This window comes from Pseudophryne corroboree, chromosome 11 (assembly GCF_028390025.1).
Source record: "Pseudophryne corroboree isolate aPseCor3 chromosome 11, aPseCor3.hap2, whole genome shotgun sequence".
NCBI lineage: Eukaryota > Metazoa > Chordata > Amphibia > Anura > Myobatrachidae > Pseudophryne > Pseudophryne corroboree.
In genome coordinates, this window is record NC_086454.1 from 69,681,550 (window position 1) to 69,702,976 (window position 21,427).

The 21,427-nt window shown below is 30.0% G+C and overlaps 21 non-coding genes across 21 annotated transcripts; all 21 read left to right on the plus strand.

Moving 5' to 3' along the window:
• Nucleotides 1–798: 798 nt before the first annotated feature.
• Nucleotides 799–872, plus strand: TRNAT-AGU (transfer RNA threonine (anticodon AGU)). Its single transcript has one exon. It is a non-coding gene; the product is annotated as a tRNA-Thr (tRNA).
• An 840-nt stretch (nucleotides 873–1,712) lies between these two features.
• Nucleotides 1,713–1,786, plus strand: TRNAT-AGU (transfer RNA threonine (anticodon AGU)). Its single transcript has one exon. It is a non-coding gene; the product is annotated as a tRNA-Thr (tRNA).
• Nucleotides 1,787–2,616: 830 nt separating this feature from the next.
• On the plus strand, nucleotides 2,617–2,690 carry TRNAT-AGU (transfer RNA threonine (anticodon AGU)). Its single transcript has one exon. It is a non-coding gene; the product is annotated as a tRNA-Thr (tRNA).
• Nucleotides 2,691–3,529: 839 nt separating this feature from the next.
• Nucleotides 3,530–3,603, plus strand: TRNAT-AGU (transfer RNA threonine (anticodon AGU)). Its single transcript has one exon. It is a non-coding gene; the product is annotated as a tRNA-Thr (tRNA).
• Nucleotides 3,604–4,432: 829 nt separating this feature from the next.
• On the plus strand, nucleotides 4,433–4,506 carry TRNAT-AGU (transfer RNA threonine (anticodon AGU)). Its single transcript has one exon. It is a non-coding gene; the product is annotated as a tRNA-Thr (tRNA).
• An 851-nt stretch (nucleotides 4,507–5,357) lies between these two features.
• On the plus strand, nucleotides 5,358–5,431 carry TRNAT-AGU (transfer RNA threonine (anticodon AGU)). Its single transcript has one exon. It is a non-coding gene; the product is annotated as a tRNA-Thr (tRNA).
• Nucleotides 5,432–6,261: 830 nt separating this feature from the next.
• TRNAT-AGU (transfer RNA threonine (anticodon AGU)) lies at nucleotides 6,262–6,335 on the plus strand. The gene has a single exon. It is a non-coding gene; the product is annotated as a tRNA-Thr (tRNA).
• An 839-nt stretch (nucleotides 6,336–7,174) lies between these two features.
• TRNAT-AGU (transfer RNA threonine (anticodon AGU)) lies at nucleotides 7,175–7,248 on the plus strand. The gene has a single exon. It is a non-coding gene; the product is annotated as a tRNA-Thr (tRNA).
• An 827-nt stretch (nucleotides 7,249–8,075) lies between these two features.
• TRNAT-AGU (transfer RNA threonine (anticodon AGU)) lies at nucleotides 8,076–8,149 on the plus strand. The gene has a single exon. It is a non-coding gene; the product is annotated as a tRNA-Thr (tRNA).
• An 842-nt stretch (nucleotides 8,150–8,991) lies between these two features.
• On the plus strand, nucleotides 8,992–9,065 carry TRNAT-CGU (transfer RNA threonine (anticodon CGU)). Its single transcript has one exon. It is a non-coding gene; the product is annotated as a tRNA-Thr (tRNA).
• An 828-nt stretch (nucleotides 9,066–9,893) lies between these two features.
• Nucleotides 9,894–9,967, plus strand: TRNAT-AGU (transfer RNA threonine (anticodon AGU)). Its single transcript has one exon. It is a non-coding gene; the product is annotated as a tRNA-Thr (tRNA).
• Nucleotides 9,968–10,807: 840 nt separating this feature from the next.
• Nucleotides 10,808–10,881, plus strand: TRNAT-AGU (transfer RNA threonine (anticodon AGU)). The gene has a single exon. It is a non-coding gene; the product is annotated as a tRNA-Thr (tRNA).
• Nucleotides 10,882–11,711: 830 nt separating this feature from the next.
• On the plus strand, nucleotides 11,712–11,785 carry TRNAT-AGU (transfer RNA threonine (anticodon AGU)). Its single transcript has one exon. It is a non-coding gene; the product is annotated as a tRNA-Thr (tRNA).
• An 839-nt stretch (nucleotides 11,786–12,624) lies between these two features.
• Nucleotides 12,625–12,698, plus strand: TRNAT-AGU (transfer RNA threonine (anticodon AGU)). Its single transcript has one exon. It is a non-coding gene; the product is annotated as a tRNA-Thr (tRNA).
• An 829-nt stretch (nucleotides 12,699–13,527) lies between these two features.
• TRNAT-AGU (transfer RNA threonine (anticodon AGU)) lies at nucleotides 13,528–13,601 on the plus strand. The gene has a single exon. It is a non-coding gene; the product is annotated as a tRNA-Thr (tRNA).
• Nucleotides 13,602–14,440: 839 nt separating this feature from the next.
• TRNAT-AGU (transfer RNA threonine (anticodon AGU)) lies at nucleotides 14,441–14,514 on the plus strand. Its single transcript has one exon. It is a non-coding gene; the product is annotated as a tRNA-Thr (tRNA).
• Nucleotides 14,515–16,258: 1,744 nt separating this feature from the next.
• TRNAT-CGU (transfer RNA threonine (anticodon CGU)) lies at nucleotides 16,259–16,332 on the plus strand. The gene has a single exon. It is a non-coding gene; the product is annotated as a tRNA-Thr (tRNA).
• Nucleotides 16,333–18,075: 1,743 nt separating this feature from the next.
• On the plus strand, nucleotides 18,076–18,149 carry TRNAT-AGU (transfer RNA threonine (anticodon AGU)). Its single transcript has one exon. It is a non-coding gene; the product is annotated as a tRNA-Thr (tRNA).
• An 830-nt stretch (nucleotides 18,150–18,979) lies between these two features.
• On the plus strand, nucleotides 18,980–19,053 carry TRNAT-AGU (transfer RNA threonine (anticodon AGU)). Its single transcript has one exon. It is a non-coding gene; the product is annotated as a tRNA-Thr (tRNA).
• Nucleotides 19,054–19,892: 839 nt separating this feature from the next.
• TRNAT-AGU (transfer RNA threonine (anticodon AGU)) lies at nucleotides 19,893–19,966 on the plus strand. The gene has a single exon. It is a non-coding gene; the product is annotated as a tRNA-Thr (tRNA).
• Nucleotides 19,967–20,795: 829 nt separating this feature from the next.
• TRNAT-AGU (transfer RNA threonine (anticodon AGU)) lies at nucleotides 20,796–20,869 on the plus strand. Its single transcript has one exon. It is a non-coding gene; the product is annotated as a tRNA-Thr (tRNA).
• The last annotated feature ends 558 nt before the right edge of the window (nucleotides 20,870–21,427 follow it).

Here is a 21,427-nt window from a genome sequence, read left to right on the forward strand (position 1 = left end):
TTGTTGATAATTCATCACAAAAAGACATGTGAATGCTTCAGCGGCCTTTACCCTTTCTCACATGTTCAGTAATATGTACCACATTTCTAGATACAGTCCAAATCAGAAAACACAAAAAAATGCAATATTCCCCTTTTTTAATATCAGTTATTCTGTAGAAGTAAATTGATGCCAAGGTAACTAGAAAAGAATTCCAGAAATTGCCAATCATCATGTCTGAGCAATCTCCAGGAACAATATGGTGTCCAGTCAGAGGAAATGTTTAAACAAAAGTCAGTAACAATGTGAGTTTCTCAAGATAAATTGATAGACAATTTAGTCATCAGAGTTTGGGGAGCAATAGAAAATAATGGATTATTTGTTACTTAACATAAACAATATTGTGTTAGGAAAGCAATTGCAAAAATAAATCTTTCCATTTATTGAGCAAGCTTCCAGATAAAATGTTAACAATAATTCTATCATTGAGATCTCATGTTTTCATTTCACGATTACTTTTTAACTGTATGAGTACCAACAATAGACTGACTTTAATTTCCCAGGGATGACTACATTAATTAGAACGCCATAATATCTATTACAATAAAGCATATTAACAAGTGACTGGAACAAGATATTGTAAGAATGTAGGGCCTGTATATACAAAATAAAGGAGAAAAAAACATTATATAACTTACTGTAAGTTTCCAACTGTTTAAAGAATTAATAAAATACTAGTATCAAAAAAATATATAAAAATAATAAAAAATATTATACTTTAGACATATAAGTTGTCATTATATGTAAGGCAGTGCAAGTGGTGCTGTGGCTTAGTTGGTTAAAGTGCCTGTCTAGTAAACAGGAGATCCTGAGTTCATATCTCAGCAGTACCTTTGCTTGATACCTTTTTATCACACCAGTATGTAGTTTTTTGTTGATGCATAACAAAATAAGATGTGTAAAACCTTTATCTGCTTTCACTTTGGCACATTTGGTCACCAATGTAAAAAAGTTTAAAGATGCCATCCATGGCAGAAGACGACAAACAACAAAACTTCACCCTATCTCAACATAAGTTAATTTGTAGAAATTTGCCTATGTTAAGGTAAATAGATGAATTTTTACAAAATAGCCTTCATCATATTGGGTAAACTGCAAAATTAATTTAGAGTACATTTAAAAGAGAATAACACAGAAAGTGTTAAAATGTCTGTAAAAAGTAAGTTTCCCAATGTACAGTAATTTGAGAGTCAGTTTAGTCATCATAGCTAGAGAATCATTGACATTTAACCCATATTTATTTCCATAACATCCTTAAAATTGTGTTAGGAAAATACTTCTTGATGAAAAGCTAAACTTCTCTTGAAAAAGCATCAATAAAGAATGCTAACCATAATTCTGACTTTTTAAAACAGAGTTCTTAATTTTACTACATGTTTTTGTTTTCTGAATATCAAAAATTAATTGACATTTATTCCCATGTAGCATTACTTACAGAGAAATCAATAAAAGTGCTTAAAAAAAATTAGAAAATTACTTTGACAAGATATTTTAAGAATGAAGGTGCTGTAAATCATGAATGAAAAGAGAGAACACAACTTTCTATTTATACTCTAAATTTCCACCGGTTTGAAAAATTGATGAAGCAATAGTAATAAGAATAGCAAAAATTGTTACCAAATAGCATATCTTAGATATATCATTTTTCTTTGTGAAGCTTTAGGGCATCATGTGGTGCTGTGGATTAGTTGGTTAAAGCGCCTGTCTAGTAAATAGGAGATCCTGAGTTCAAATCTCAGCAGCGCCTTTCATTTTTTTTCATCAACTCAGAACATAGTTTGTTGATAATTCATCACAAAAAGACATGTGAATGCTTCAGCAGCCTTTACCCTTTCTCACATGTTCAGTAATATGTACCACATTTCTAGATACAGTTCAAATCAGGAAACACAAAAAAAATGCAATATTCCCCTTTTTTAATATCAGTTATTTTGCAGAAGTAAATTGATGCCAAGGTAACTAGAAAAGAATTCCAGAAATTGCCAATCATCATGTCTGAGCAATCTCCAGGAACAATATGGTGTCCAGTCAGAGGAAATGTTTAAACAAATGTCAGTAACAATGTGAGTTTCTCAAGATAAATTGATAGACAATTTAGTCATCAGAGTTTGGGGAGCAATAGAAAATAATGGATTATTTGGTACTTAACATAAACAATATTGTGTTAGGAAAGCAATTGCAAAAATAAATCTTTCCATTTATTGAGCAAGCTTCCAGATAAAATGTTAACAATATATTCTATTATTGAGATCTCATGTTTTCATTTCACGATTACTTTTTAACTGTATGAGTAACAACAATAGACTGACTTTAATTTCCCAGGGATAACTACATTAATAAGAACGCCATAATATCTATTACAATAAAGCATATTAACAAGTGACTTGAACAAACATTGTAAGAATGTAGGGCCTGTATATACAAAATAAAGGAGAAAAAAGCATTATATAACTTACTGTAAGTTTCCAACTGTTTAAAGAATTAATAAAATACTAGTTTCAAAAAAATATATAAAAATAATAAAAAATATTATACTTTAGACATATAATTTGTCATTATATGGAAGGCAGTGCAAGTGGTGCTGTGGCTTAGTTGGTTAAAGTGCCTGTCTAGTAAACAGGAGATCCTGAGTTCATATCTCAGCAGTACCTTTGCTTGATACCTTTTTATCACACCAGTATGTAGTTTTTTGTTGATGCATAACAAAATAAGATGTGTAAAACCTTTATCTGCTTTCACTTTGGCACATTTGGTCACCAATGTAAAAAAGTTTAAAGATGCCATCCATGTCAGAAGATGACAAACAACAAAACTTCACCCTATTTCAATATAAGTTAATTTGTAGAAATATGCCTATGTTAAGGTAAATAGATGAATTTTTACAAAATAGCCTTCATCATATTGGGTAACTGCAAAATTAATTTAGAGTACATTAAAAATAGAATAACACAGAAAGTGTTAAAATGTCTGTAAAAAAGTAAGTTTCCCAAGGTACAGTAATTTGAGAGTCAGTTTAGTCATCATAGCTAGAGAATCATTGACATTTAACCCATATTTATTTCCATAACATCCTTAAAATTGTGTTAGGAAAATACTTCTTGATGAAAAGCTAAACTTCTCTTAAAAAAGCATCAATAAAGAATGCTAACCATAATTCTGACTTTTTAAAAAAGAGTTCTTAATTTTACTACATGTTTTTGTTTTCTGAATATCAAAAATTAATTGACATTTATTCCCATGTAGCATTACTTACAGAGAAATCAATAAAAGTGCTAAAAAAAATTAGAAAATTACTTTGACAAGATATTTTAAGAATGAAGGTGCTGTAAATTATGAATGAAAAGAGAGAACACAACTTTCTATTTATACTCTAAATTTCCACCGGTTTGAAAAATTGATGAAGCAATAGTTATAAGAATATAAAAAATTGTTACCAAATAGCATATCTTAGATATATCATTTTTCTTTGTGAAGTTCTAGGGCATCATGTGGTGCTGTGGCTTAGTTGGTTAAAGCGCCTGTCTAGTAAACAGGAGATCCTGAGTTCAAATCTCAGCAGCGCCTTTCATTTATTTTCATCAACTCAGAACATAGTTTGTTGATAATTCATCACAAAAAGACATGTGAATGCTTCAGCGGCCTTTACCCTTTCTCACATGTTCAGTAATATGTACCACATTTCTAGATACAGTCCAAATCAGAAAACACAAAAAAAATCAATATTCCCCTTTTTTAATATCAGTTATTTTGTAGAAGTAAATTGATGCCAAGGTAACTAGAAAAGAATTCCAGAAATTGCCAATCATCATGTCTGAGCAATCTCCAGGAACAATATGGTGTCCAGTCAGAGGAAATGTTTAAACAAAAGTCAGTAACAATGTGAGTTTCTCAAGATAAATTGATAGACAATTTAGTCATCAGAGTTTGGGGAGCAATAGAAAATAATGGATTATTTGTTACTTAACATAAACAATATTGTGTTAGGAAAGCAATTGCAAAAATAAATCTTTCCATTTATTGAGCAAGCTTCCAGATAAAATGTTAACAATAATTCTATCATTGAGATATCATGTTTTCATTTCACGATTACTTTTTAACTGTATGAGTACCAACAATAGACTGACTTTAATTTCCCAGGGATGACTACATTAATAAGAACGCCATAATATCTATTACAATAAAGCATATTAACAAGTGACTGGAACAAGATATTGTAAGAATGTAGGGCCTGTATATACAAAATAAAGGAGAAAAAAGCATTATATAACTTACTGTAAGTTTCCAACTGTTTAAAGAATTAATAAAATACTAGTATCAAAAAAATATATAAAAATAATAAAAAATATTATACTTTAGACATATAAGTTGTCATTATATGTAAGGCAGTGCAAGTGGTGCTGTGGCTTAGTTGGTTAAAGCGCCTGTCTAGTAAACAGGAGATCCTGAGTTCATATCTCAGCAGTACCTTTGCTTGATACCTTTTTATCACACCAGTATGTAGTTTTTGTTGATGCATAACAAAATAAGATGTGTAAAACCTTTATCTGCTTTCACTTTGGCACATTTGGTCACCAATGTAAAAAAGTTTAAAGATGCCATCCATGTCAGAAGACGACAAACAACAAAACTTCACCCTATTTCAACATAAGTTAATTTGTAGAAATATGCCTATGTTAAGGTAAATAGATGAATTTTTACAAAATAGCCTTCATCATATTGGGTAAACTGCAAAATTAATTTAGAGTACATTTAAAAGAGAATAACACAGAAAGTGTTAAAATGTCTGTAAAAAAGTAAGTTTCCCAAGGTACAGTAATTTGAGAGTCAGTTTAGTCATCATAGCTAGAGAATCATTGACATTTAAATTGACATTTAACCCATATTTATTTCCATAACATCCTTAAAATTGTGTTAGGAAAATACTTCTTGATGAAAAGCTAAACTTCTCTTGAAAAAGCATCAATAAAGAATCCTAACCATAATTCTGACTTTTTAAAACAGAGTTCTTAATTTTACTACATGTTTTTGTTTTCTGAATATCAAAAATTAATTGACATTTATTCCCATGTAGCATTACTTACAGAGAAATCAATAAAAGTGCTAAAAAAAATTAGAAAATTACTTTGACAAGATATTTTAAGAATGAAGGTGCTGTAAATCATGAATGAAAAGAGAGAACACAACTTCCTATTTATACTCTAAATTTCCACCGGTTTGAAAAATTGATGAAGCAATAGTTATAAGAATATCAAAAATTGTTACCAAATAGCATATCTTAGATATATCATTTTTCTTTGTGAAGCTCTAGGGCATCATGTGGTGCTGTGGCTTAGTTGGTTAAAGCGCCTGTCTAGTAAACAGGAGATCCTGAGTTCAAATCTCAGCAGCACCTTTCACTTATTTTCATCAACTCAGAACATAGTTTGTTGATAATTCATCACAAAAAGACACGTGAATGCTTCAGCAGCATTTACCCTTTCTCACATGTTCAGTAATATGTACCACATTTCTAGATACAGTCCAAATCAGAAAACACAAAAAAATTCAATATTCCCCTTTTTTAATATCAGTTATTTTGTAGAAGTAAATTGATGCCAAGGTAACTAGAAAAGAATTCCAGAAATTGACAATCATCATGTCTGAGCAATCTCCAGGAACAATATGGTGTCCAGTCAGAGGAAATGTTTAAACAAAAGTCAGTAACAATGTGAGTTTCTCAAGATAAATTGATAGACAATTTAGTCATCAGAGTTTGGGGAGCAATAGAAAATAATGGATTATTTGTTACTTAACATAAACAATATTGTGTTAGGAAAGCAATTGCAAAAATAAATCTTTCCATTTATTGAGCAAGCTTCCAGATAAAATGTTAACAATAATTCTATCATTGAGATCTCATGTTTTCATTTCACGATTACTTTTTAACTGTATGAGTACCAACAATAGACTGACTTTAATTTCCCAGGGATGACTACATAAATAAGAACGCCATAATATCTATTACAATAAAGCATATTAACAAGTGACTGGAACAAAATATTGTAAGAATGTAGGGCCTGTATATACAAAATAAAGGAGAAAAAAACATTATATAACTTACTGTAAGTTTCCAACTGTTTAAAGAATTAATAAAATACTAGTATCAAAAAAATATATAAAAATAATAAAAAAATATTATACTTTAGACATATAATTTGTCATTATATGTAAGGCAGTGCAAGTGGTGCTGTGGCTTAGTTGGTTAAAGTGCCTGTCTAGTAAACAGGAGATCCTGAGTTCATATCTCAGCAGTACCTTTGCTTGATACCTTTTTATCACACCAGTATGTAGTTTTTTGTTGATGCATAACAAAATAAGATGTGTAAAACCTTTATCTGCTTTCACTTTGGCACATTTGGTCACCAATGTAAAAAAGTCTAAAGATGCCATCCATGGCAGAAGACGACAAACAACAAAACTTCACCCTATCTCAACATAAGTTAATTTGTAGAAATTTGCCTATGTGAAGGTAAATAGATTAATTTTTACAAAATAGCCTTCATCATATTGGGTAAACTGCAAAATTAATTTAGAGTACATTTAAAAGAGAATAACACAGAAAGTGTTAAAATGTCTGTAAAAAGTAAGTTTCCCAATGTACAGTAATTTGAGAGTCAGTTTAGTCATCATAGCTAGAGAATCATTGACATTTAACCCATATTTATTTCCATAACATCCTTAAAATTGTGTTAGGAAAATACTTCTTGATGAAAAGCTAAACTTCTCTTGAAAAAGCATCAATAAAGAATGCTAACCATAATTCTGACTTTTTAAAAAAGAGTTCTTAATTTTACTACATGTTTTTGTTTTCTGAATATCAAAAATTAATTGACATTTATTCCCATGTAGCATTACTTACAGAGAAATCAATAAAAGTGCTAAAAAAAATTAGAAAATTACTTTGACAAGATATTTTAAGAATGAAGGTGCTGTAAATTATAAATGAAAAGAGAGAACACAACTTTCTATTTATACTCTAAATTTCCACCGGTTTGAAAAATTGATGAAGCAATAGTTATAAGAATGTCAAAAATTGTTACCAAATAGCATATCTTAGATATATCATTTTTCTTTGTGAAGTTCAAGGGCATCATGTGGTGCTGTGGCTTAGTTGGTTAAAGCGCCTGTCTAGTAAACAGGAGATCCTGAGTTCAAATCTCAACAGCGCCTTTCATTTATTTTCATCAACTCAGAACATAGTTTGTTGATAATTCATCACAAAAAGACATGTGAATGCTTCAGCGGCCTTTACCCTTTCTCACATGTTCAGTAATATGTACCACATTTCTAGATACAGTCCAAATCAGAAAACACAAAAAATGCAATATTCCCCTTTTTTAATATCAGTTATTTTGTAGAAGTAAATTGATGCCAAGGTAACTAGAAAATAATTCCAGAAATTGCCAATCATCATGTCTGAGCAATCTCCAGGAACAATATGGTGTCCAGTCAGAGGAAATGTTTAAACAAAAGTCAGTAACAATGTGAGTTTCTCAAGATAAATTGATAGACAATTTAGTCATCAGAGTTTGGGGAGCAATAGAAAATAATGGATTATTTGTTACTTAACATAAACAATATTGTGTTAGGAAAGCAATTGCAAAAATAAATCTTTCCATTTATTGAGCAAGCTTCCAGATAAAATGTTAACATTAATTCTATCATTGAGATCTCATTTTTTCATTTCACGACTACTTTTTAACTGTATGAGTACCAACAAAAGACTGACTTTAATTTCCCAGGGATGACTACATTAATAACAACGCCATAATATCTATTACAATAAAGCATATTAACAAGTGACTTGGACAAGATATTGTATGAATGTAAGGCCTGTATATACAAAATAAAGGAGAGAAAAGCATTACATAACTTACTGTAAGTTTCCAACTGTTTAAAGAATTAATAAAATACTTGTTTCAAAAAATATATAAAAATAATAAAAAATATTATACTTTAGACATATAATTTGTCATTATACATAAGGCAGTGCAAGTGGCACTGTGGCTTAGTTGGTTAAAGCGCCTGTCTAGTAAACAGGAGATCCTGAGTTCAAATCACAGCAGTACCTTTGCTTGATACCTTTTTATCACACCAGTATGTAGTTTTTTGTTGATGCATAACAAAAGAAGATGTGTCAAACCTTTATCTGCTTTCACTTTGGCACATTTGGTCACCAATGTAAAAAAGTTTAAAGATGCCATCCATGTCAGAAGATGACAAACAACAAAACTTCACACTATTTCAATATAAGTTAATTTGTAGAAATATGCCTATGTTAAGGTAAATATATGAATTTTTACAAAATAGCCTTCATCATATTGGGTAACTGCAAAATTAATTTGGAGTACAGTCAAAAGAGAATAACACAGGAAGTGTTAAAATGTCTGTAAAAAAGTAAGTTTCCCAAGGTACAGTAATTTGAGAGTCAGTTTAGTCATCATAGCTAGAGAATCATTGACATTTAACCCATATTTATTTCCATAACATCCTTAAAATTGTGTTAGGAAAATACTTCTTGATGAAAAGCTAAAATTCTCTTGAAAAAGCATAAATAAAGAATGTTCACCATAATTCTGACTTTTTAAAACAGAGTTCTTAATTTTACTACATGTTTTTGTTTTCTGAATATCAAAAATTAATTGACATTTATTCCCATGTAGCATTACTTACAGAGAAATCAATAAAAGTGCTAAAAAAATATATTAGAAAATTACTTTGACAAGATATTTTAAGAATGTAGGTCCTGTAAATCATGAATGAAAAGAGAGAACACAACTTTCTATTTATACTCTAAATTTCCACCGGTTTGAAAAATTGATGAAGCAATAGTTATAAGAATGTCAAAAATTGTTACCAAATAGCATATCTTAGATATATCATTTTTCTTTGTGAAGCTTTTGAGCATCATGTGGTGCTGTGGCTTAGTTGGTTAAAGCGCCTGTCTCGTAAACAGGAGATCCTGAGTTCAAATCTCAGCAGTGCCTTTCATTTATTTTCATCATCTCAGAACATAGTTTGTTGTTAATTCATCACAAAAAGACACGTGAATGCTTCAGCAGCCTTTACCCTTTCTCACATGTTCAGTAAAATGTACCACATTTCTAGATACAGTCCAAATCAGAAAACACAAAAAATGCAATATTCCCCTTTTTTAATATCAGTTTTTTTGTAGAAGTAAATTGATGCCAAGGTAACTAGAAAAGAATTCCAGAAATTGGCAATATTCATGTCTGAGCAATCTCCAGAAACAATATGGTGTCCAGTCAGAGGAAATGTTTAAACAAAAGTCAGTAACAATGTGAGTTTCTCAAGATAAATTGATAGACAATTTAGTCATCAGAGTTTGGGGAGCAATAGAAAATAATGGATTATTTGTTACTTAACATAAACAATATTGTGTTAGGAAAGCAATTGCAAAAATAAATCTTTCCATTTATTGAGCAAGCTTCCAGATAAAATGTTAACAATATATTCTATTATTGAGATCTCATGTTTTCATTTCACGATTACTTTTTAACTGTATGAGTAACAACAATAGACTGACTTTAATTTCCCAGGGATGACTACATTAATAAGAACGCCATAATATCTATTACAATAAAGCATATTAACAAGTGACTTGAACAAACATTGTAAGAATGTAGGGCCTGTATATACAAAATAAAGGAGAAAAAAGCATTATATAACTTACTGTAAGTTTCCAACTGTTTAAAGAATTAATAAAATACTAGTTTCAAAAAAATATATAAAAATAATAAAAAATATTATACTTTAGACATATAATTTGTCATTATATGGAAGGCAGTGCAAGTGGTGCTGTGGCTTAGTTGGTTAAAGTGCCTGTCTAGTAAACAGGAGATCCTGAGTTCATATCTCAACAGTACCTTTGCTTGATACCTTTTTATCACACCAGTATGTAGTTTTTTGTTGATGCATAACAAAATAAGATGTGTAAAACCTTTATCTGCTTTCACTTTGGCACATTTGGTCACCAATGTAAAAAAGTTTAAAGATGCCATCCATATCAGAAGACGACAAACAACAAAACTTCACCCTATTTCAACATAAGTTAATTTGTAGAAATATGCCTATGTTAAGGTAAATAGATGAATTTTTACAAAATAGCCTTCATCATATTGGGTAAACTGCAAAATTAATTTAGAGTACATTAAAAAGAGAATAACACAGAAAGTGTTAAAATGTCTGTAAAAAAGTAAGTTTCCCAAGGTACAGTAATTTGAGAGTCAGTTTAGTCATCATAGCTAGAGAATCATTGACATTTAACCCATATTTATTTCCATAACATCCTTAAAATTGTGTTAGGAAAATACTTCTTGATGAAAAGCTAAACTTCTCTTGAAAAAGCATCAATAAAGAATGCTAACCATAATTCTGACTTTTTAAAAAAGAGTTCTTAATTTTACTACATGTTTTTGTTTTCTGAATATCAAAAAATAATTGACATTTATTCCCATGTAGCATTACTTACAGAGAAATCAATAAAAGTGCTAAAAAAAATTAGAAAATTACTTTGACAAGATATTTTAAGAATGAAGGTGCTGTAAATCATGAATGAAAAGAGAGAACACAACTTCCTATTTATACTCTAAATTTCCACCGGTTTGAAAAATTGATGAAGCAATAGTTATAAGAATATCAAAAATTGTTACCAAATAGCATATCTTAGATATATCATTTTTCTTTGTGAAGCTCTAGGGCATCATGTGGTGCTGTGGCTTAGTTGGTTAAAGCGTCTGTCTAGTAAACAGGAGATCCTGAGTTCAAATCTCAGCAGCGCCTTTTATTTATTTTCATCAACTCAGAACATAGTTTGTTGATAATTCATCACAAAAAGACACGTGAATGCTTCAGCAGCCTTTACCCTTTCTCACATGTTCAGTAATATGTACCACATTTCTAGATACAGTCCAAATCAGAAAACACAAAAAAAATGCAATATTCCCCTTTTTTAATATCAGTTATTTTGTAGAAGTAAATTGATGCCAAGGTAACTAGAAAAGAATTCCAGAAATTGACAATCATCATGTCTGAGCAATCTCCAGGAACAATATGGTGTCCAGTCAGAGGAAATGTTTAAACAAAAGTCAGTAACAATGTGAGTTTCTCAAGATAAATTGATAGACAATTTAGTCATCAGAGTTTGGGGAGCAATAGAAAATAATGGATTATTTGTTACTTAACATAAACAATATTGTGTTAGGAAAGCAATTGCAAAAATAAATCTTTCCATTTATTGAGCAAGCTTCCAGATAAAATGTTAACAATAATTATATCATTGAGATCTCATGTTTTCATTTCACGATTACTTTTTAACTGTATGAGTACCAACAATAGACTGAATTTAATTTCCCAGGGATGACTACATAAATAAGAACGCCATAATATCTATTACAATAAAGCATATTAACAAGTGACTGGAACAAGATATTGTAAGAATGTAGGGCCTGTATATACAAAATAAAGGAGAAAAAAACATTATATAACTTACTGTAAGTTTCCAACTGTTTAAAGAATTAATAAAATACTAGTATCAAAAAAATATATAAAAATAATAAAAAATATTATACTTTAGACATATAATTTGTCATTATATGTAAGGCAGTGCAAGTGGTGCTGTGGCTTAGTTGGTTAAAGTGCCTGTCTAGTAAACAGGAGATCCTGAGTTCATATCTCAGCAGTACCTTTGCTTGATACCTTTTTATCACACCAGTATGTAGTTTTTTGTTGATGCATAACAAAATAAGATGTGTAAAACCTTTATCTGCTTTCACTTTGGCACATTTGGTCACCAATGTAAAAAAGTTTAAAGATGCCATCCATGGCAGAAGACGACAAACAACAAAACTTCACCCTATCTCAACATAAGTTAATTTGTAGAAATTTGCCTATGTTAAGGTAAATAGATTAATTTTTACAAAATAGCCTTCATCATATTGGGTAAACTGCAAAATTAATTTAGAGTACATTTAAAAGAGAATAACACAGAAAGTGTTAAAATGTCTGTAAAAAGTAAGTTTCCCAATGTACAGTAATTTGAGAGTCAGTTTAGTCATCATAGCTAGAGAATCATTGACATTTAACCCATATTTATTTCCATAACATCCTTAAAATTGTGTTAGGAAAATACTTCTTGATGAAAAGCTAAACTTCTCTTGAAAAAGCATCAATAAAGAATGCTAACCATAATTCTGACTTTTTAAAACAGAGTTCTTAATTTTACTACATGTTTTTGTTTTCTGAATATCAAAAATTAATTGACATTTATTCCCATGTAGCATTACTTACAGAGAAATCAATAAAAGTGCTAAAAAAAACTAGAAAATTACTTTGACAAGATATTTTAAGAATGAAGGTGCTGTAAATCATGAATGAAAAGAGAGAACACAACTTTCTATTTATACTCTAAATTTCCACCGGTTTGAAAAATTGATGAAGCAATAGTAATAAGAATAGCAAAAATTGTTACCAAATAGCATATCTTAGATATATCATTTTTCTTTGTGAAGTTTTAGGGCATCATGTGGTGCTGTGGCTTAGTTGGTTAAAGCGCCTGTCTAGTAAACAGGAGATCCTGAGTTCAAATCTCAGCAGCGCCTTTCATTTACTTTCATCAACTCAGAACATAGTTTGTTGATAATTCATCACAAAAAGACATGTGAATTCTTCAGCGGCCTTTACCCTTTCTCACATGTTCAGTAATATGTACCACATTTCTAGATACAGTCCAAATCAGAAAACACAAAAAAATGCAATATTCCCCTTTTTTAATATCAGTTATTTTGTAGAAGTAAATTGATGCCAAGGTAACTAGAAAAGAATTCCAGAAATTGCCAATCATCATGTCTGAGCAATCTCCAGGAACAATATGGTGTCCAGTCAGAGGAAATGTTTAAACAAAAGTCAGTAACAATGTGAGTTTCTCAAGATAAATTGATAGACATTTAGTCATCAGAGTTTGGGGAGCAATAGAAAATAATGGATTATTTGTTACTTAACATAAACAATATTGTGTTAGGAAAGCAATTGCAAAAATAAATCTTTCCATTTATTGAGCAAGCTTCCAGATAAAATGTTAACAATAATTCTATCATTGAGATCTCATGTTTTCATTTCACGATTACTTTTTAACTGTATGAGTACCAACAATAGACTGACTTTAATTTCCCAGGGATGACTACATAAATAAGAACGCCATAATATCTATTACAATAAAGCATATTAACAAGTGACTGGAACAAAATATTGTAAGAATGTAGGGCCTGTATATACAAAATAAAGGAGAAAAAAACATTAGATAACTTACTGTAAGTTTCCAACTGTTTAAAGAATTAATAAAATACTAGTATCAAAAAAATATATAAAAATAATAAAAAAATATTATACTTTAGACATATAATTTGTCATTATATGTAAGGCAGTGCAAGTGGTGCTGTGGCTTAGTTGGTTAAAGTGCCTGTCTAGTAAACAGGAGATTCTGAGTTCATATCTCAGCAGTACCTTTGCTTGATACCTTTTTATCACACCAGTATGTAGTTTTTTGTTGATGCATAACAAAATAAGATGTGTAAAACCTTTATCTGCTTTCACTTTGGCACATTTGGTCACCAATGTAAAAAAGTTTAAAGATGCCATCCATGGCAGAAGACGACAAACAACAAAACTTCACCCTATCTCAACATAAGTTAATTTGTAGAAATTTGCCTATGTTAAGGTAAATAGATGAATTTTTACAAAATAGCCTTCATCATATTGGGTAAACTGCAAAATTAATTTAGAGTACATTTAAAAGAGAATAACACAGAAAGTGTTAAAATGTCTGTAAAAAGTAAGTTTCCCAATGTACAGTAATTTGAGAGTCAGTTTAGTCATCATAGCTAAAGAATCATTGACATTTAACCCATATTTATTTCCATAACATCCTTAAAATTGTGTTAGGAAAATACTTCTTGATGAAAAGCTAAACTTCTCTTGAAAAAGCATCAATAAAGAATGCTAACCATAATTCTGACTTTTTAAAAAAGAGTTCTTAATTTTACTACATGTTTTTGTTTTCTGAATATCAAAAATTAATTGACATTTATTCCCATGTAGCATTACTTACAGAGAAATCAATAAAAGTGCTAAAAAAAATTAGAAAATTACTTTGACAAGATATTTTAAGAATGAAGGTGCTGTAAATTATAAATGAAAAGAGAGAACACAACTTTCTATTTATACTCTAAATTTCCACCGGTTTGAAAAATTGATGAAGCAATAGTTATAAGAATGTCAAAAATTGTTACCAAATAGCATATCTTAGATATATCATTTTTCTTTGTGAAGTTCAAAGGCATCATGTGGTGCTGTGGCTTAGTTGGTTAAAGCGCCTGTCTAGTAAACAGGAGATCCTGAGTTCAAATCTCAACAGCGCCTTTCATTTATTTTCATCAACTCAGAACATAGTTTGTTGATAATTCATCACAAAAAGACATGTGAATGCTTCAGCGGCCTTTACCCTTTCTCACATGTTCAGTAATATGTACCACATTTCTAGATACAGTCCAAATCAGAAAACACAAAAAATGCAATATTCCCCTTTTTTAATATCAGTTATTTTGTAGAAGTAAATTGATGCCAAGGTAACTAGAAAATAATTCCAGAAATTGCCAATCATCATGTCTGAGCAATCTCCAGGAACAATATGGTGTCCAGTCAGAGGAAATGTTTAAACAAAAGTCAGTAACAATGTGAGTTTCTCAAGATAAATTGATAGACAATTTAGTCATCAGAGTTTGGGGAGCAATAGAAAATAATGGATTATTTGTTACTTAACATAAACAATATTGTGTTAGGAAAGCAATTGCAAAAATAAATCTTTCCATTTATTGAGCAAGCTTCCAGATAAAATGTTAACATTAATTCTATCATTGAGATCTCATTTTTTCATTTCACGACTACTTTTTAACTGTATGAGTACCAACAAAAGACTGACTTTAATTTCCCAGGGATGACTACATTAATAACAACGCCATAATATCTATTACAATAAAGCATATTAACAAGTGACTTGGACAAGATATTGTATGAATGTAAGGCCTGTATATACAAAATAAAGGAGAGAAAAGCATTACATAACTTACTGTAAGTTTCCAACTGTTTAAAGAATTAATAAAATACTTGTTTCAAAAAATATATAAAAATAATAAAAAATATTATACTTTAGACATATAATTTGTCATTATACATAAGGCAGTGCAAGTGGCACTGTGGCTTAGTTGGTTAAAGTGCCTGTCTAGTAAACAGGAGATGCTGAGTTCATATCTCAACAGTACCTTTGCTTGATACCTTTTTATCACACCAGTATGTAGTTTTTTGTTGATGCATAACAAAATAAGATGTGTAAAACCTTTATCTGCTTTCACTTTGGCACATTTGGTCACCAATGTAAAAAAGTTTAAAGATGCCATCCATATCAGAAGACGACAAACAACAAAACTTCACCCTATTTCAACATAAGTTAATTTGTAGAAATATGCCTATGTTAAGGTAAATAGATGAATTTTTACAAAATAGCCTTCATCATATTGGGTAAACTGCAAAATTAATTTAGAGTACATTAAAAAGAGAATAACACAGAAAGTGTTAAAATGTCTGTAAAAAAGTAAGTTTCCCAAGGTACAGTAATTTGAGAGTCAGTTTAGTCATCATAGCTAGAGAATCATTGACATTTAACCCATATTTATTTCCATAACATCCTTAAAATTGTGTTAGGAAAATACTTCTTGATGAAAAGCTAAAATTCTCTTGAAAAAGCATAAATAAAGAATGTTCACCATAATTCTGACTTTTTAAAACAGAGTTCTTAATTTTACTACATGTTTTTGTTTTCTGAATATCAAAAATTAATTGACATTTATTCCCATGTAGCATTACTTACAGAGAAATCAATAAAAGTGCTAAAAAAATATATTAGAAAATTACTTTGACAAGATATTTTAAGAATGTAGGTCCTGTAAATCATGAATGAAAAGAGAGAACACAACTTTCTATTTATACTCTAAATTTCCACCGGTTTGAAAAATTGATGAAGCAATAGTTATAAGAATGTCAAAAATTGTTACCAAATAGCATATCTTAGATATATCATTTTTCTTTGTGAAGCTTTTGAGCATCATGTGGTGCTGTGGCTTAGTTGGTTAAAGCGCCTGTCTCGTAAACAGGAGATCCTGAGTTCAAATCTCAGCAGTGCCTTTCATTTATTTTCATCATCTCAGAACATAGTTTGTTGTTAATTCATCACAAAAAGACACGTGAATGCTTCAGCAGCCTTTACCCTTTCTCACATGTTCAGTAAAATGTACCACATTTCTAGATACAGTCCAAATCAGAAAACACAAAAAAATGCAATATTCCCCTTTTTTAATATCAGTTTTTTTGTAGAAGTAAATTGATGCCAAGGTAACTAGAAAAGAATTCCAGAAATTGGCAATATTCATGTCTGAGCAATCTCCAGAAACAATATGGTGTCCAGTCAGAGGAAATGTTTAAACAAAAGTCAGTAACAATGTGAGTTTCTCAAGATAAATTGATAGACAATTTAGTCATCAGAGTTTGGGGAGCAATAGAAAATAATGGATTATTTGTTACTTAACATAAACAATATTGTGTTAGGAAAGCAATTGCAAAAATAAATCTTTCCATTTATTGAGCAAGCTTCCAGATAAAATGTTAACAATATATTCTATTATTGAAATCTCATGTTTTCATTTCACGATTACTTTTTAACTGTATGAGTAACAACAATAGACTGACTTTAATTTCCCAGGGATGACTACATTAATAAGAACGCCATAATATCTATTACAATAAAGCATATTAACAAGTGACTTGAACAAACATTGTAAGAATGTAGGGCCTGTATATACAAAATAAAGGAGAAAAAAGCATTATATAACTTACTGTAAGTTTCCAACTGTTAAAAGAATTAATAAAATACTAGTTTCAAAAAAATATATAAAAATAATAAAAAATATTATACTTTAGACATATAATTTGTCATTATATGGAAGGCAGTGCAAGTGGTGCTGTGGCTTAGTTGGTTAAAGTGCCTGTCTAGTAAACAGGAGATGCTGAGTTCATATCTCAACAGTACCTTTGCTTGATACCTTTTTATCACACCAGTATGTAGTTTTTTGTTGATGCATAACAAAATAAGATGTGTAAAACCTTTATCTGCTTTCACTTTGGCACATTTGGTCACCAATGTAAAAAAGTTTAAAGATGCCATCCATATCAGAAGACGACAAACAACAAAACTTCACCCTATTTCAACATAAGTTAATTTGTAGAAATATGCCTATGTTAAGGTAAATAGATGAATTTTTACAAAATAGCCTTCATCATATTGGGTAAACTGCAAAATTAATTTAGAGTACATTAAAAAGAGAATAACACAGAAAGTGTTAAAATGTCTGTAAAAAAGTAAGTTTCCCAAGGTACAGTAATTTGAGAGTCAGTTTAGTCATCATAGCTAGAGAATCATTGACATTTAACCCATATTTATTTCCATAACATCCTTAAAATTGTGTTAGGAAAATACTTCTTGATGAAAAGCTAAACTTCTCTTGAAAAAGCATCAATAAAGAATGCTAACCATAATTCTGACTTTTTAAAAAAGAGTTCTTAATTTTACTACATGTTTTTGTTTTCTGAATATCAAAAAATAATTGACATTTATTCCCATGTAGCATTACTTACAGAGAAATCAATAAAAGTGCTAAAAAAAATTAGAAAATTACTTTGACAAGATATTTTAAGAATGAAGGTGCTGTAAATCATGAATGAAAAGAGAGAACACAACTTCCTATTTATACTCTAAATTTCCACCGGTTTGAAAAATTGATGAAGCAATAGTTATAAGAATATCAAAAATTGTTACCAAATAGCATATCTTAGATATATCATTTTTCTTTGTGAAGCTCCAGGGCATCATGTGGTGCTGTGGCTTAGTTGGTTAAAGCGTCTGTCTAGTAAACAGGAGATCCTGAGTTCAAATCTCAGCAGCGCCTTTTATTTATTTTCATCAACTCAGAACATAGTTTGTTGATAATTCATCACAAAAAGACACGTGAATGCTTCAGCAGCCTTTACCCTTTCTCACATGTTCAGTAATATGTACCACATTTCTAGATACAGTCCAAATCAGAAAACACAAAAAAAATGCAATATTCCCCTTTTTTAATATCAGTTATTTTGTAGAAGTAAATTGATGCCAAGGTAACTAGAAAAGAATTCCAGAAATTGACAATCATCATGTCTGAGCAATCTCCAGGAACAATATGGTGTCCAGTCAGAGGAAATGTTTAAACAAAAGTCAGTAACAATGTGAGTTTCTCAAGATAAATTGATAGACAATTTAGTCATCAGAGTTTGGGGAGCAATAGAAAATAATGGATTATTTGTTACTTAACATAAACAATATTGTGTTAGGAAAGCAATTGCAAAAATAAATCTTTCCATTTATTGAGCAAGCTTCCAGATAAAATGTTAACAATAATTCTATCATTGAGATCTCATGTTTTCATTTCACGATTACTTTTTAACTGTATGAGTACCAACAATAGACTGAATTTAATTTCCCAGGGATGACTACATAAATAAGAACGCCATAATATCTATTACAATAAAGCATATTAACAAGTGACTGGAACAAGATATTGTAAGAATGTAGGGCCTGTATATACAAAATAAAGGAGAAAAAAACATTATATAACTTACTGTAAGTTTCCAACTGTTTAAAGAATTAATAAAATACTAGTATCAAAAAAATATATAAAAATAATAAAAAATATTATACTTTAGACATATAATTTGTCATTATATGTAAGGCAGTGCAAGTGGTGCTGTGGCTTAGTTGGTTAAAGTGCCTGTCTAGTAAACAGGAGATCCTGAGTTCATATCTCAGCAGTACCTTTGCTTGATACCTTTTTATCACACCAGTATGTAGTTTTTTGTTGATGCATAACAAAATAAGATGTATAAAACCTTTATCTGCTTTCACTTTGGCACATTTGGTCACCAATGTAAAAAAGTTTAAAGATGCCATCCATGGCAGAAGACGACAAACAACAAAACTTCACCCTATCTCAACATAAGTTAATTTGTAGAAATTTGCCTATGTTAAGGTAAATAGATTAATTTTTACAAAATAGCCTTCATCATATTGGGTAAACTGCAAAATTAATTTAGAGTACATTTAAAAGAGAATAACACAGAAAGTGTTAAAATGTCTGTAAAAAGTAAGTTTCCCAATGTACAGTAATTTGAGAGTCAGTTTAGTCATCATAGCTAGAGAATCATTTACATTTAACCCATATTTATTTCCATAACATCCTTAAAATTGTGTTAGGAAAATACTTCTTGATGAAAAGCTAAACTTCTCTCGAAAAAGCATCAATAAAGAATGCTAACCATAATTCTGACTTTTTAAAAAAGAGTTCTTAATTTTACTACATGTTTTTGTTTTCTGAATATCAAAAATTAATTGACATTTATTCCCATGTAGCATTACTTACAGAGAAATCAATAAAAGTGCTAAAAAAAACTAGAAAATTACTTTGACAAGATATTTTAAGAATGAAGGTGCTGTAAATCATGAATGAAAAGAGAGAACACAACTTTCTATTTATACTCTAAATTTCCACCGGTTTGAAAAATTGATGAAGCAATAGTAATAAGAATAGCAAAAATTGTTACCAAATAGCATATCTTAGATATATCATTTTTCTTTGTGAAGTGTTAGGGCATCATGTGGTGCTGTGGCTTAGTTGGTTAAAGCGCCTGTCTAGTAAACAGGAGATCCTGAGTTCAAATCTCAGCAGCGCCTTTCATTTACTTTCATCAACTCAGAACATAGTTTGTTGATAATTCATCACAAAAAGACATGTGAATGCTTCAGCGGCCTTTACCCTTTCTCACATGTTCAGTAATATGTACCACATTTCTAGATACAGTCCAAATCAGAAAACACAAAAAAATGCAATATTCCCCTTTTTTAATATCAGTTATTTTGTAGAAGTAAATTGATGCCAAGGTAACTAGAAAAGAATTCCAGAAATTGCCAATCATCATGTCTGAGCAATCTCCAGGAACAATATGGTGTCCAGTCAGAGGAAATGTTTAAACAAAAGTCAGTAACAATGTGAGTTTCTCAAGATAAATTGATAGACATTTAGTCATCAGAGTTTGGGGAGCAATAGAAAATAATGGATTATTTGTTACTTAACATAAACAATATTGTGTTAGGAAAGCAATTGCAAAAATAAATCTTTCCATTTATTGAGCAAGCTTCCAGATAAAATGTTAACAATAATTCTATCATTGAGATCTCATGTTTTCATTTCACGATTACTTTTTAACTGTATGAGTACCAACAATAGACTGACTTTAATTTCCCAGGGATGACTACATAAATAAGAACGCCATAATATCTATTACAATAAAGCATATTAACAAGTGACTGGAACAAAATATTGTAAGAATGTAGGGCCTGTATATACAAAATAAAGGAGAAAAAAACATTATATAACTTACTGTAAGTTTCCAACTGTTTAAAGAATTAATAAAATACTAGTATCAAAAAAATATATAAAAATAATAAAAAAATATTATACTTTAGACATATAATTTGTCATTATATGTAAGGCAGTGCAAGTGGTGCTGTGGCTTAGTTGGTTAAAGTGCCTGTCTAGTAAACAGGAGATCCTGAGTTCATATCTCAGCAGTACCTTTGCTTGATACCTTTTTATCACACCAGTATGTAGTTTTTTGTTGATGCATAACAAAATAAGATGTGTAAAACCTTTATCTGCTTTCACTTTGGCACATTTGGTCACCAATGTAAAAAAGTTTAAAGATGCCATCCATGGCAGAAGACGACAAACAACAAAACTTCACCCTATCTCAATATAAGTTAATTTGTAGAAATTTGCCTATGTTAAGGTAAATAGATTAATTTTTACAAAATAGCCTTCATCATATTGGGTAAACTGCAAAATTAATTTAGAGTACATTTAAAAGAGAATAACACAGAAAGTGTTAAAATGTCTGTAAAAAGTAAGTTTCCCAATGTACAGTAATTTGAGAGTCAGTTTAGTCATCATAGCTAGAGAATCATTGACATTTAACCCATATTTATTTCCATAACATCCTTAAAATTGTGTTAGGAAAATACTTCTTGATGAAAAGCTAAACTTCTCTTGAAAAAGCATCAATAAAGAATGCTAACCATAATTCTGACTTTTTAAAACAGAGTTCTTAATTTTACTACATGTTTTTGTTTTCTGAA